Below are 15,353 nucleotides of genomic sequence, written 5' to 3' on the forward strand. Positions count from 1 at the left end.
ATATAGGTGCTGTCTGAATTCTTTTGGGAGCAACGCTTCAGCCAATGACAGAAGAAACAGAATCTTTGCACAGTACACCAAGTGTTTGTATGTACATCAATGGAATTAAAAGCCAAGATTTGTGAGTCAAAAGTAGTACAAACCTGGTTTACAGTTCCGTTTTTTGTGACCCAGAACAACGAGCTTGTGTGTCTCTCTTGCTTTTAGCCACGAAGCTTTTTTGAAAGCAGCAGGTTGAATTTTAATTCCTTATTCGGCTCTTTCAGGCATTCAGTGCCTTATTTGTGACAACATGTCCATATTACTGTGTATTACTATTATATCACTGCATAACTGCAACAATGCAACACAACACGTATAGAGCTACATTTACAACTGCAACACAGGGGAGTAATGTAAGCTGCTGCACCCCCTGCGGCGCAATGATTCCTCCCACCCTTGAGGAGCCCCCACATCCTTTAAGGGGCCCCAATTCTGGCCCAAGGCCAAAGAATATGGGAGACTCCGGGCTCTTCTTCACATTATGTGGGAGGAGCTATATTTCATGGTAAACCACTGCAACTCAACATCTCCATTGTAAAAAATACAACATGTGCGTCCTCATTCTCCCCGCAAACTAATTCCCGGTGTCCCGCTGTTCTACTGTGCCAGGCGAAGCAGTTCACCACTAGAAAATAAAATCATATTGTATTTGGCAGTATTTGGAGCTTCCAGCTTACAGCTGTATAACGGTATCCCTTTGGACGTGTTGGTAATCATAGTAAGTAAGAAAGGAAAAAGAAATAAGATATGTTAAGAATTAAAAAGGTATGTCTAATCAGTAATTGTCATGGATGGTCAATAGCACAGAATCTTACAGTATTATCCATATCTAGAACAAACTTAAGAGGTATTTGGTTTCACTTTATCGGAAACATCTGCATCTTGCTTGATTCCAGTGTAGTTTTATCGTTTGAGTCTTCTGAATGAGTTAAAATGACACTCATTATAGTGCTAACGAAGGAGTTTGCTTACTTGCAAAATTATCTAAGAAGCAACGGAAATATAGGTTGGTGAATCGGTGCGAGATTACCTTGTGGAAAATGCATGTTCTCTTCTCCTGCCCAAGCCTCTGGATTGTCACCTTCAGTGACTAGACCAGACAACATAGTTTCTGTGACTCTCCAGTGATGGCATTGGTCGAGCCAACCATGAGACAGTACTTGTGGTAGGCGGTGTGGAGGTTGGAACCAGATTCATTGTGCGACAGTGCTATCTTAGTCAACATAGGTCAATCTCTGGTCTGGGGATTGATTCAAAACAGCACGATTTGATGACCCTGTTAAACAAGGATCTCTTAATAAGAACCAGAGTTTACCGGCTTCGATACCGAATATGTATTGCACATCGATGGAGTCCGCCTTTGGGTAAATTGGACAATGCTGAATTCATCAACCGCAGAGTGTCATGTCCACAGACTTTGTGAAGCACACAGATGGTTTCAGGTCATGGCTTGGTGACCAAGAGTACTAGGGTCTTCAGTTTTCGTTATTGCACTTTATTTAAAACGTTGTCTTTTTGTACTAGTACATAAAAAAAGACCCCTTTGCAAATGAATTCCCCAGACAGCTGATTAATTTTGCTGATTGTGATAACTGTTGTGTTATATTCTGCTCCCTAAAAAAAACCTCTAGAACTGTCGGAAGCAACAGAACCCAGGGTCCTCAGACAACATGGTGGGTGTGTTTCAGATCTACCATAAAGTCTGTCACCCCCCATCTTGTGGAGAAGTGTGGCTCAATGGTTAGAGCAGGCAGACCTTAATGCAGAGCTCTGGCCAGGGACCAGGGTTCGATTCCCGCCTCGGCGGGTCTCCGGCTCATTAATTCCCCTGACTGGATATTCTCGCCTCAGTGCCTGTTCTGATCATGGGTCCCACGCTGCAACTCTGGGCAATAGCTTGCTTAGTCTCCACAACGGCCCCAAAAGCGCTGGGATGCCTGGCTGCACCTGGGGGGTGCCCAGGAGTGGACATTTCCTAGGAAAGCCAGGAAGGGTTCCTAAGCGGTATACGGACAGCGCCGGGACACCTCCAGTGGAGGTAGCTGTGCGCTTTATAAATTCCGACATTTACATTTACATTCATGCTCATCAGCTGACTTCTTGGCATGACTTGTGCCACAAGGACAGATGGATTTAAAACCCACACCTTATTACATACAGTGTGTCACCAATATGTGCTACTTGCAACTGTGCTACATTTCTGCCCATCACATGACACACTTTGTTCGCCATAAGTTGGCAGGGTGTGCTCAGACGTGAGTCCCTTGCTCACTTTGCCACTGGATTCAAGCAAGCCGGGCTGAAGACGGCTGAAATGCCAGAAACCGGTACTCGGAAGCTTGTTTCCGGTCCAGGGAAGGCATGGCTTGGCAGTTCGGGCTGGACTGTTCCCATGAGGCACAGGGTCAGACTGATTTCTGGGGTGGCAGAGTGGGCTAAAGAACGGTGATGGATTAAACCCAGATCTTTTGACTGGGTGTGAGTGTTTGATTGATTCGGATGCTCCGTCCATCACCACCCCCTTTTGTACCGCATCACATGGCAGAGCCAGGCAATGAAAGAGTGAGCCTGTGTACCAGCAAGGACTGCCCTGCTATAAGAAGGGACTGCTTGCCATGGTGCACTCAAAATGGTGGGTCTGTTGGTGTTGGCTTTTCTTGCCTGTATGTCTGCCCCAATCATCGCTTTCCTTTTTTTAGTTAACCGAGGGCTGTCCCATCTTCTTCCCTATTCCTTTTATTTCTGCCTGATTTCGTCACTCAGAACTGATTAACCCACTTGCTCATAATTGCATTGTCTTCATAATAATAAATCCCCTCCTTCTGAGGGGGGGGACACTCGAGGCTTCCAGGTTATTGCCTCATAAAGTCCACCCATTCACCCTTTATGGCCTGGTTCGATGATGTGCACTAAAAATGCACAATGAGAAGTGGATTTATGGCTGGAGCCCTGGTGGTGCTTCGGCCTCCAGTGCGGCAGGCACCTGCCTGGTGGAGGGGGCACACCATGGGACAGACCGGGGTTGCATCGTATTGTCTGTAGGCAAGCCACACCCTAACACGAGTCCCTTTGTAAACAGTCCTGTCTTTTTATCAGCATTTTCTTATCCGAACCAATGATCTCTGAGTGCCAGAGGCCCTACAAGGCCACACAGTGGCAGAAGAACCTAAACTGATTCTAAGGAGGTGACCTTAAGTCTAAAGAACATAACAGGACTCTCGTGAACTCACTCATTCATCCTCTTTGTGAAACAATCTTTGGGTTATTGGTTCGAAGGTGGGGCTGCATTATAAATGGTAGTGCATCACTTCTCTCTTGCCCTTTCGGACATGTTTCTCTGGGTGCTGTCATGGCAACACCACAGCAGGATGTTATGGATTATGTGAACGTTCATCATTACAGCTACCAGCTTAGATGGCTCCCAGGGCTGGAGTCCGTGGCAGCCATCTTTGTATGCCTAGGGACGGCTGTGAGCACCCTGGCTGTTGCCACACTAGTTGAAAGAGATCTTAAACTTTGAAAAATTGTTATTTGCGGCTAGCTGTGACCAGACCTATTCGCAAGTATTTATTTAATATGTAGGAAGCCGTGACCTGGGCGATTCCACAAGCACGGAATATGTAGGAAATCACCACAAGTATTGAATATATAGGAAGTCGTGACCAGAGCGATTTCACGAATATTGAATATGTAGGAAGTCGTGACTAGAGTTATTGCACAAGTATTGATATCTAGGAGGCTGTGACCAGAGCGATTTCACCAGTATTGAATATGTAGGAAGCCGCGACCAGAGGGTTTTCACAAGTATTGACTATGTAGGAAGTTATGACCAGAGCGATTTCACAACTATTGAATATTTAGGAAGTAGTTATCAGAGCGATTTCACAAGTACTGCATATGTAGGAAGCCATAACCAGAGAGTTTCACAAGTATTGAACATGCAGGAAATCACAAGTATTGAATATGTAGGAAGTTGTGACCAAAGCAGTTTCACGATGATTGCAAAATGTATAGCTCTAGAAGCTTATTTTAGTTGCCAGTCCAGTTTAATACATGAAACCTGCACACGTGTGTTGGTATAATTGCCTTTGTACTAATGCAGTTTACTATAAAAGCAGTGCAGCAGCACCTGGCTGTTGATTGTGGTAGTTCCGTCTGCAGCACTGGCTCACAGCAGTAGTAGTTCAAACCAGCTGCAATAATCCGGTGAAAAGGGAGTGTTTCTCTCTTGCAGCCTCTAAAGCAAAGAGCCTTTCTGATAATCCTGCACGTGTGCATGTCATCATGGCTGTGATTGGGAGGAGCATGTGTTCTTGAACGCATCGCTCTGTTGGTAGCCCAAGGGGAGGGCACTACAATAGTCAGAAGCGAGGAACATGTAAGTGAAACATTTTTTGGCACACAGTTCAATGATGCATCCTTCCCAGAATGCACCAGTGCAGGTAGCAAACGTTATAGTCATGAACTTGGTTTGCTCCTATTCTCGGCCAGCACTCCAGGTGTGTTGAGATTTGATAATGAGAACACAGTTTGTGATAGAAACAGCCTTGGCCAACACAGGCCTTTAACTTGGTCGTGGTTACATCCTCTATGTCGTCTGATGGTTCGATCGCAAGACTATGGAATGCGGACCAGAGTCATGACTTAGGAAAGCTACATTTTCATCGTGGTTTCAGGGGTGGGTGGACCATGCTACCGACATTAAGAAAGAGTCCAAATGGACCTCCAGAAGAGCTTCTGTTGTTACATGTAGGCAGCACCCCGCAAACTGAGCGTGTCTCGTGTGGCGCACTCTCTTTCTGCTTGCAGCTATGCTAGGAGTATTGGGTTTATTGTATATACTAGCAGCCCGTCCCGACCTTGTCCGGGTGCAACAGGCTTCCCCGCCCCCCCGCCCGCCCCGACATTGTGCAGCAGCCCGGGCCCCCGCCCAGCCTGTCCCCCACCTGCCCCGGGTGCAACAGGCTTCCCTGACCCCCGCCCGCTCCGACATTGTGCAGCAGCCCATGCCCCCGCCCGGCCTGTCTTCCGCCTGCCCCGACCCCCGCCTGCCCCGACATGGGTCCCTTTACCTGAGACGCCACGCCTCCCACCTGTCCGCTGCTCGCACCACCGCTGGCCTGACCGCTGCTACTCACGTCACCGCTCCTCCCCCGTGCCATGTCCGCCGCTCCTCATCGCGCTCCTGGACGCCGCTCCTCCCCGCGCTCCTGACGTGAGCACGCACGTCGCGGCAGGCGCTACTTCGGAGGGACTACTTTTTTTTTTACTTTAAATTTTTTTAATGTTTTTTTTTTAATTTATATAGCCTATAACCATCTACACACCCTGACGATTCCAACGATGTATCGGGTGTGTGGATTGGCGCTGTGGTTCCCGAGTTTACCCGCCTCAAAGGCTTAAAGTTTTTCCTTTATTATAGTAGTATAAATTTCACTATTATAGTACATGAATGTTGGGACCACTTGTAATCGAATTCAGAGATGGTCCCTCTGATTCTGAGACTGGAGCGGTTTGGGACAGGCTGTGTCCGAGTCCAGCCCGCTTTGCGGCAAAGCCTATTGAAAGAATCCTGTAAAAAACGAAAAATAAATAAACTGTTTCTTTTTCTGTGTTCTGGCTTCCCATGATGAAAACCCCGTGACTGCACAGCTAAATTACTGCAATTTATAGAGCCACATTCCATGACCAAAAATAAAACCGACGTAAGTTGAGAGGTCACATGCAATGGGGCCATTTAATTCATCCTGTCGTCATGCCTGCTTGTCCTTAGGAATGCAATATAATTTGTGAAATTTAAGATGTCAGCCAGAGCTTCACAGGAGTTTTTATGGTCGAAAAGGGTTAGAGAAGACATTTGTTTTTCTGTTGCGTCACTCTAATAAGCTGGGAACTAGTGCCTTTTCAGCATTCTGTTGTTTCGACTGCGTTTTAGAATATAATCCTATTTTTGGAAGTGAAATCCTATATGAATGGTTCGTTCTATAAAGTGGCACCCCACGGTGCACACAAAGCTGTAGTTACTATGTGCTGTCATACTGCACAAAGGGTACATAGAAAACAGAAGGCGGGGTTCAGAAGGAGTAAACAATTACTGAGGAAATATCAGCCAACTGACAAAAGTATCAAAATGAAATAGCAGGGGTCTTGGTATCAGTCTTTCATATTGGGTCAGGCTGCGCCCCTTCTGGGTTGGTCCAGTAGCTTGGGGTCTGATCCGTTGCAACTCTATGAAAATCTAATGATGCCACTACTAGCTACGGTGCTTCTCAAGATAACTGGCAAAATCACCACACATCACCCACTCTTAGGTGCACTGCTGTTTTCCTCCATTCTACGATGTGCGTGCTGGACCTGGCCAGGCGCTGTTAAACGTGCTGGACTTGGCCAGGCGCTGTTAAACGTGCTGGACCTGGCCAGGCGCTGTTAAACGTGCTGGACTTGGCCAGGCGCTGTTAAACGTGCTGGACTTGGCCAGGCGCTGTTAAACGTGCTGGACCTGGCCAGGCGCTGTTAAACGTGCTGGACTTGGCCAGGCGCTGTTAAAAGTGCTGGACTTGGCCAGGCGCTGTTAAATGTGCTGGACTTGGCCAGGGGCTGTTAAAAGTGCTGGGCTTGGCCAGGCGCTGTTAAACGTGCTGGGCATGGCCAGGCGCTGTTAAACGTGCTGGACTTGGCCAGGCGCTGTTAAACGTGCTGGACCTAGGCAGGCGCTGTTAAACGTGCTGGACCTGGCCAGGCGCTGTTAAACTTGCTGGACTTGGCCAGGCACTGTTAAACTTGCTGGACTTGGCCAGGCGCTGTTAAACTTGCTGGACTTGGCCAGGCGCTGTTAAACTTGCTGGACTTGGCCAGGCGCTGTTAAATGTTGGTGCTATAGCCGGCTGCAGGCATTGGTTGCGATTAGATTTAACATTATTGGCCATGTACAAGGGCCATCTGCTTAGCATTGATTTGTTTAATGTATGAGTTTTTGAGCATCTGCTGTTGCTCTACTGTGAACATGTGAGGATACAATTTGATATAAATCAAAGTAGGGCGATCCTGTTTTACTAAAGGGAATTGTTAGATCAGGCACTATTTTCATCTTGTCAGGATGAAGCTTCTGTCTGATGAGTCTTAAAACGGTACAGCCTGGACCCGCCAGCGGCATGCCTTGTCATGTCATGCCATGCCAGGCCAGGGGGATAGCACATTTGCATGTTCTCCCATACACCAATAGCCTAACACGGTGGTGAGCTGTGGCGGTCCGGCTGCACCCTAGCACAGTGTGAAGACTCAATGCTAGGCCTCCTCTGTGACTCTGGCAGGTTCCGGAGCAGTGGAGGCGCACAGTGAGGATGAGCATGACCTAGAACTGTTAACTGATCATTGATCACCGATGATGGCTCTAGTCTGACTTTGTGGCATGAAAAAAGACATGTCCCTCAAGATAGCGGCACTGTTGGGATCGGGCTCCGGTCTCATTGTCCAAAGGGAAGGAGAAATGATGGGGCCGCGCGAGTAGACCTAGAGAAACTGCTCGCACCATAAATTGGAAATACTGAGAGCACGGACTCAGGTACTGACCAGTGGTGACCTGCAGAGGGAGTCTGCGGAGAAGGCGCCCAACCAGTGTCATTTACTAACCCGTTGACTACTTGTGGCATGGAAGTGTGCGCTCCTGGAGGGTCGGCGGCTTGACCTTACAGAGACCCTGGTACCGGGAAACTATGGATATTTAAAGATACAGTACCTTTTCAAACATTCGGAAATAATGAAAATAAGTAGAATGGGTATCGTTTGATGTGGCTTATGTCATGATTTTTGGCCTTAAATTGAGAAACTGTAATATACATTTTCCCTGTCCTTTCGTAAATTTCTTATGTTCTTTCTACAGACCACACATTTTTCTCCCACGGACATTGAAAATATTTCTACTAATTAATGCATATTTTCCAAGAATTTGGACGGCCTCTACCAATACCCACTTCTTTCAGAATGAAGTGGTTCTATGTATCCAGAACAGACCCAGGATGGTGAGGCCCATTCTTCATTTCCAGGATTGCAACCCATTATGTAAATGGGAACTGCATGTAATGTATATGTTTTGGATGTGCTGAAAATAACTTAGCGCCCCAACTCTCCTAGACCTACTTTGGAGGTCCTCGTGTGGCCACTAGTTGTGCCACTGGTGCAAAGGTCACTCTAAAGTGACCAGATTAGTGTCTGTTGCATATTTTCAAATCGTTCACAATGGAAGACAAATGTGACTAGGAACAAAAAAATGGTCTTGAGGCTGGAAAAGGAGCCACTCAGTCAAAAAGTCCAGGTAGTCCGTAAACCAGACAGGGAGACAGCGTAGTTGTCTGGGGTTCAGATTTATCGCTGTTTCTCAAACTGGCCTAACTAGGCATGGACACCTTTTGACTTTGAAACCAGTAGCTTCTAGTCACCTAAAGTTTCTTTCTGCATCATCCTTTGTAAGGTTAGGGTTAGAGACGTGACTTTCACTTTTCTTTTTTCGGTCTCTCCTACTGACAGCTTTAAGCTTTACGTTGTTGAAAAACTTCTTGTGTACAATACCCAAGAGTGGGCTTAGGGCCAGCCCATTTCATACCAATGGTTGGTTTTCTTGTCATTATCATTTGTTTGTTATTGTTGTTTCTTATTCAGTAGCTTTCCTTCCTCTTCTTCCATAGTCCATTGCCTGGAGCATAGCTTCTATATCATCCTTTTCACTGGATGACTTTTATGCTTCATTGTTCGCATTCAGGAAACTACTTTTTTTTGTTTTACTTTAAGCACCCAATGTGCGTTCTTGCTCTCTCCTTCGTGTGCCATCCCCCCTCCAAACACCCCTTTCACCATGCGCTCCAAGCTGCTTTTCCTCCGCTCAGCTTGCCCATTGCTTTCCCCCACATGTGCTTTTTAGGTTTCGCCTGGCGATCCGCTGCGTAGCAGCGTTCGCGCAGGCGAAATCTTTTGAGAATAGTATGTGGCTTTGTCCCGCCTCTGTCTTCCATTGGCTAGCTCCATAAATGGAGGCTAGCCATTGGAAGAGAGAGGCGTCCGTCATTGTGCGAGGCGATTTGTGGGCGTTCTGTCGAATTTTTCTCATCCCGCCCCTTTGTGACGTCATTCCGGCGGTGGGCGGATGTTATTTTTTTTTTTTTTGTCTTGGCATGTTTTTGCCATTTTGGACGTGTGTTTTGCAGGGGTGGGCTGCGCGATTGTCGTCTCCGTGGCTACAATGTTACAAATTTGCCGAGTCCCGGAAAGAGGAAGTGACGGTTTGGCTCAGAAACGGCGCGGGAGACTCAATCTGAGAGAGTCGAGTTCTGGTGCGGCGCTGCTGTCTGCGCAAAAATACCCGGCGGGAGGCCTAGCTGGTCACCCGCATCTATCACTGATGGCCTCGGCCGCCGCATTCATCATGAGAAGCAGCTGGTGGCATGATCGCGGGCGCAGGCAGTGCTGCGGCTGTGCCCTGGGGAATAGAGTGTCTATCAGTCTGGCCTGGGTCTGAGACAGACTGCATGCAGTATTTTTCTGTTTTTGATTCCTCACCATCTCGTTTTTTCAACTCTACTTCCTTTCCATGTACACTCCCATACATTTATCACCAGTGCTCATTTCACAAAAATGTGCTGTCTCTGGGCTTGGCTTTGTTGTTCATCCCTTATTATTGCTTTCGCCTCTTTCAATTGCTGTGTGCTCTTCTCCCATTTTGAGCCCTGGAGCGGAGGGCGATCGACCCTGATAAGCCCGTTAACTAAATTGAAGCCGGAGGCGTATTGCGATGGCAAGATGGCGGCTGCCGTACTTGTGCTGTGTGGCCGGAGACGCTAGGAACCTGTGTTGCAAGTGCGGGCTGCGAAATCCCCCCCCCACCCCCATCCTGTGCCGGGTGTGATTGATGCTGAAATGGCAGCGGTGCCTGGCGAGATCATTGTAGTGGCAGCAAGTACGAGTGAGGATTGCGGGAGTACAGTATGCGCGCTGGACCCGTTAGCTGAAGGCAAGAGGGAGTTGCGGTCGAGTTGGAGCTGCCAGGCCTGGATCGGGGGTACGGGATTGCGTGAAGATACAAGCTGAGGTGAGCAGTAACCCCCTTCCCCCACCACGTCGGAGCTGGGATCGAGAGCCTGCGGGTTGCGGACCCCCCTACCCTGTGCCGGGTGTGATTGGTGCAGAAATGGCAGGGGTGCCTGACGAGAACATTGTTGTGTCAGCAAGTACGAGTGACGATTGCGGGAGCACAGTATGCGCGCTGGACCTGTTAGCTGAAGGCAAGGGGGAGTTGTGGTCGAGTTGGAGCTGCCAGGCCTGGATCGGGGGTACGAGATTGCATGAAGATACAAGCTGAGGTGAGCAGTAATCTCCCCCCCCCCCACGTCTGAGCTGGGAGCGGGAACCTGCCTCTGGTCGTAGAGACTGCTGAGAGCGCTGGATGAGTTGCGTCAGAGGTGGACGGAGAACACAAGTAGTCCTGGCTGCCTGGAGGCCTATAGCTGGTATGTGGCTTTGAGTGGTGAGATAGCGTAGGAGCTGGTATGTGGGCGTGGATAGCCCTGATTGTGTTTGCAGTCCGCCTGGCGTGCCGGCGAGGAACAACTGTATGTACCATCCCTAGGGGTGAGTGATCCGATAGCTAAAAGGGCCTGTGAGCTCCGAAAATACTTGTGGTGGCTTATCTCCCCCCGGCGGTCATAGCTGGGCGTGCGGTCTAAGTGTGGAGTGGGCTAAGGAACTGCTTCTGGAGGCCACACGAGCGCCTCGTTGACTGCAGGGAATAAATAGCATATAAAGAGCCCGGGCCTACGTGAGGTGCACTGGTCCTGCCAGCATGGGGAGTCTGGAGCTGGTGACTGCGGCGGCTGCAGTGAAGGCGGACCCCTGTGTACCCAGCGCCGGAGGTGGTGAGTGCGGCGTGGCCTAGCACAGGTTAATGGTGGCAGAGGCGGATGCAGGCCGGGTGCGGGTGGCAACCCGTGAGCTGCAGAAAGGTACTGGGGGGCGTGGGTGGCGCCGGAATTCACTGCGTGCGGCAGCACCTATATGCGCATTGAAACAGATACGCTTTGTGCCCTTAGTTTTGACCCCTTACTCCCTCCACACACTCACCTTTGCTGGCTCTTGGAATTATGCTCTGGGGCTCTGTGTGTGTGGCTCTGTGTGTGGGTGTCTGGCTCTGTGTGGGTGTCTGGCTCTGTGTGGGTGTCTGGCTCTGTGTGTGTGTCTGGCTCTGTGTGTGTGTCTGGCTCTGTGTGTGTGTCTGGCTCTGTGTGTGTGTGTCTGGCTCTGTGTGGGTGTCTGGCTCTGTGTGTGTGTCTGGCTCTGTGTGTGTGTCTGGCTCTGTGTGTGTGTGTCCGGCTCTGTGTGTGTGTGTATTTGTGTGTGTGGCTGTGTGTGTGTGCGTGTGTGTGCAAATGCAATAGGTCTCGCATTTGTGAGAGATTAAGCTATTGGCATTGTAAATGACAATGCCATTTATTTATCTATTTTCAAAACCAACATATAAATAAAAATGTTGTAATTTACAATGCCAATAGCTCTAACTTTTGCAAAGGCGAGACTGTTGCATTGTAAATGCTTGTTTATTTTTATTTCCTTCTCCACCTCAGCCACCTGAAACTCCTCTGTTGCTCTCCCATCCATTTCCTGTTTAAACCGCTCCCCTCTGCTTTCTTTGGCTTCTCTTTTGTAGCTTCCCCACCCCTCCTGTTCTCATGCAATATTTTTTCCATGGCCTGGCAGCTGCTATTTGCTTCTGAGTCTCTCTGAAGTGCTTTAGTGAAAATAAAAAATATATTTTTTATATTGACTGCTGAAAGTGGCATCCTCCATGTTCGAAAGATAAATAGAAATATAATTGCACCTGTGTCACTTGGTACGTGCACATGCCATACGCGTGCACCTCTATCACCATGCATTCATGCACATACGACAGCATGCATCACTGCTCCTTTTTACGTATTTTTTTTGTCAATGCTGTGTAGCATCCACAAAAATCATTGGCAAAACCAATAGTTCGTACAGGCGAGAGACCCTTTGGATTTGCCAGTGCTTATTTTTAATTGCACTCTGCTTTTAAGTTGTATTGACATGTTAGTTCATTTGAGTAATGCTCCTGGCTGGCCATTCATAGTTATTGTCTGCATAAAAATCAATTACCTATAATGACATATATAAATAATCAGTTGTACACAGCCAGAAATGTCAAATGTTTGTTGGTGCAACAATTCTAAAGGGACACTCGTGACGAAGTTTATAAATGAAAGAGAAGAGAGACTGACATTTTCACACTTTGTGATCCCTATTTGTCATGTATTTTTCATTATTGTTTTTACACCTTGCTCCTGTTTCTGTGGAATCACATTTACATGTTTTTCCATATCGTGTCCAGATCGCGTCATTCATCTTTCTGTGGTAAAAGTAGTTGACACGCACATTCACTCAATAAGCAGAGCCTGTAGTAGGTAGGCAAATGAACCACCTGTCATGGCGTCTGCGGCTACCATCCAAAATACCGGTGCCCGCCCACTACCCTGACAGCTTCACTTTATTTGAATATAAAATGTACTTCCAATTGCTTTCGGCTGTAGTGTCAAGAGAGCGATTGTATATATTTCACACGTAGTGCTTTTGAATACAATTTGATTAGCAAATGTTTTGTCCATCACACTTTGCAAGAGCCTTCTCTGGATGCACCATTTGCTCAGGATGGCTTTGATGGCCGATTGACACTCATTGCTAGCCTGACTGTTACATACATGTGCCTCTGTTCCTTGCAGCGTGGAATTGTATGCAATGATGGATCATCCGATTATTATTTGGTGCCATGGCCCTGCCTACAGAATGTAATAAAGATAACTTGTTTTATAGTGCTTTTACCACAGTGATGTAGATCTGCAGACTGCATGCGTCACTCTGTCACCCAGTTCAGTGCTACTCAGTGCACTGATGAAGAGTTATGCCAGCCGTGCTGGGACTTTAGTGTTTACATTGCAAGTTACTCACAGATGTTAGTTGGGAGCACTTGCACAGTGGACTATTTCCTATGGTATTTATTTTTATTTATTTATTTTATCGATTTTTAGAGCGCGCAAATACCCGAGGGTATCTCGGCGCTATTGTTGCAGAACTCCCAGGCGGATAGGTGGGGAATTAGGCTGAGAACAACCAAGTTTTCAGTTTTTTTCTGAAGTTGAGCAGAGTTGGAGCACATTTGATGTGGAGAGGGAGAGTGTTCCATAATTTGGCTGTGGCAACAGTGAAACATTTGTCTCCCCAGTTAACCCTCCTTGTACGGGGGACTCTTAGCAGGTGAGCCGAGGATGAACGTAATGTCCTTAGGTGTTCGAGCGGGCAGAAGGCTTGTCTTAGGAATAGGGGACCGTGGTTGTGGATAGCTTTGTAAGCTATACATAAAGCTTTAAATTTGATGCGGCTCCTCAACGGCAGCCAGTGTAGCTGTCGGATGTAGGGGGAGACAGATGCAAATTTGGGAATGGATAGCAGGGTCCTAGCTGCTGCATTTTGCACTGTCTGTAATTTGTTAAGGACCTTTTGTTGTGCGTTGAGAAGCAGGGCATTACAAAAATCAGTTTTAGAAAAAACTAAGGTACTGACTAAGGTTTTGCCTGCAGAAGATGGTAGGTAAGGGATTAGTTTTTTGATCCTTTTTAAAATGTGGAAGGAGGATGAAACCACCGAGTTGGCGTGCTGCTGGAAGGACATTTTGTTATCAAAGACAACCCCCAGGTTTCGTACTTTAGATACTGGTTCTGGAGGCTGTCCCATCTGGTGGGGCCACCATTGTGGAGACCAGGTTGGCTGCAGTCTCCCGAATGTCATCACTTCTGTCTTATCAGAATTTAGTTTAAGACAGTTTGATGACATCCAGGAGCTTATTGCCTTCATTCCAGTCTGGAAATTCGCAGCTACAGCTGTGCCATCGTCGTATACGGACAACACCAGTTGTGTGTCGTCTGCGTATGTAGTGAGGAGGATTCCGTGGGATTTGATGACCCTCGCTAAGTCGGACACGTATATATTGAACAGTGTCGGGCTTAGCGAGGATCCCTGTGGTACACCGCAAGGCAGGGAAAAGGTCTGGGAGGTGTATTGGCCTAGCTTCACCGTTTGTGGGCGGTTGGACAAGAATGAGGCGAGAAGCTCCTTAGCTTTGCCTTTTATCCCTATGGCCGCGACACGGTCGATCAAGGTGGCATGGTCGACCGTGTCGAAGGCTGCGGACAGATCTAAAAGTATCAAGATAGCGGCTCCTCCATTGTCCATAGTGGACCGTATCTCGTCCGCAGCTTTTAGGAGCGCAGTCTCCGTGCCATGTCCCTGACGGAACCCGAACTGGGTGTCATCCAGTAGGTTGTTGTTGTGAATAAAGGTTGACAACTGGAGGTTCATGATTTTTTCAAAAATCTTGGCCGGGAATGGGAGGCATGCAATGGGCCTGTAGCTGGCCGGAAGGGAAGGGTCTAGACTGGGCTTTTTGAGTAAAGGTTTGATAATGGCTTCCTTCCATACCGAAGGGTAGGTGCCGGATGTGAACATTGCATTGCAAATGGTAGTTAGTGACGGCGCAATAGCTTCTGAAATGAGGTTGGAAACGCCTGGAGGGCACGGATCTAAAGGTGAGCCAGATCTGGTTTGGGCGATCAAGGGTTGGATGACTTCTACCGAGGTATTTTCAAAGGCTACAAATTTTGGGGTTTTATCGGCGGTGGATTGTCCGATAGAAGTTAAAGAAGGGTCAGGCAAGAAGGTGGAAAAAATAGCTCTGACCTTATCCTCAAAAAATTTGGCCAATGCATCTGAAAGGGCCTGAGATCCCTCTGACCGGGGTGGCAGAGGATTGGACAGATATGTTACCACCTGGAATAATTTCCCTGGGGAATTTTTGGCCTCATTGATTTGGTTGGTGTAGTAGGTGGTTTTTTCAGCTATTAAGAGTTTGTGCAGGGTAGTTTTACCAATCCGCTCTCAACTCCTACACCGAGTGTGCCCAGCCTTGCCTGAGCAGCAGGACAGGTGCACTGCATTGATGGCCTCCAATACTCCCCGAGAAGCACAGCCTCTCTGCATCTACCAAGATCATTTATGCTCATATTAATCACCTCCAATTTTTTATTGAACTCTAAGGACACTCGGAACTTGCTACAATACGTTTCAGAAGCGTTGATTGGTCCCAGTATTTCCTGGGACGTATTTATTCTGGGACACCTAACTATTCTGACATTAGTGGTTGATGCTGTAAATTTACTGCATAAAAGCACAATTTACTTGCTCACAAGTGCTCTTAATATCAA

General features: G+C 47.7%; 1 protein-coding gene across 1 annotated transcript in view; it reads left to right on the forward strand.

Moving 5' to 3' along the window:
- Positions 1-15,353, forward strand: part of ARID3C (AT-rich interaction domain 3C) — a 493,073-nt gene that overhangs the window by 244,271 nt on the left and 233,449 nt on the right. The gene's annotated exons all lie outside the window — the stretch shown is intronic.

Source organism: Lissotriton helveticus, chromosome 2_1, assembly GCF_964261635.1.
Source record: "Lissotriton helveticus chromosome 2_1, aLisHel1.1, whole genome shotgun sequence".
Classification (NCBI taxonomy): domain Eukaryota; kingdom Metazoa; phylum Chordata; class Amphibia; order Caudata; family Salamandridae; genus Lissotriton; species Lissotriton helveticus.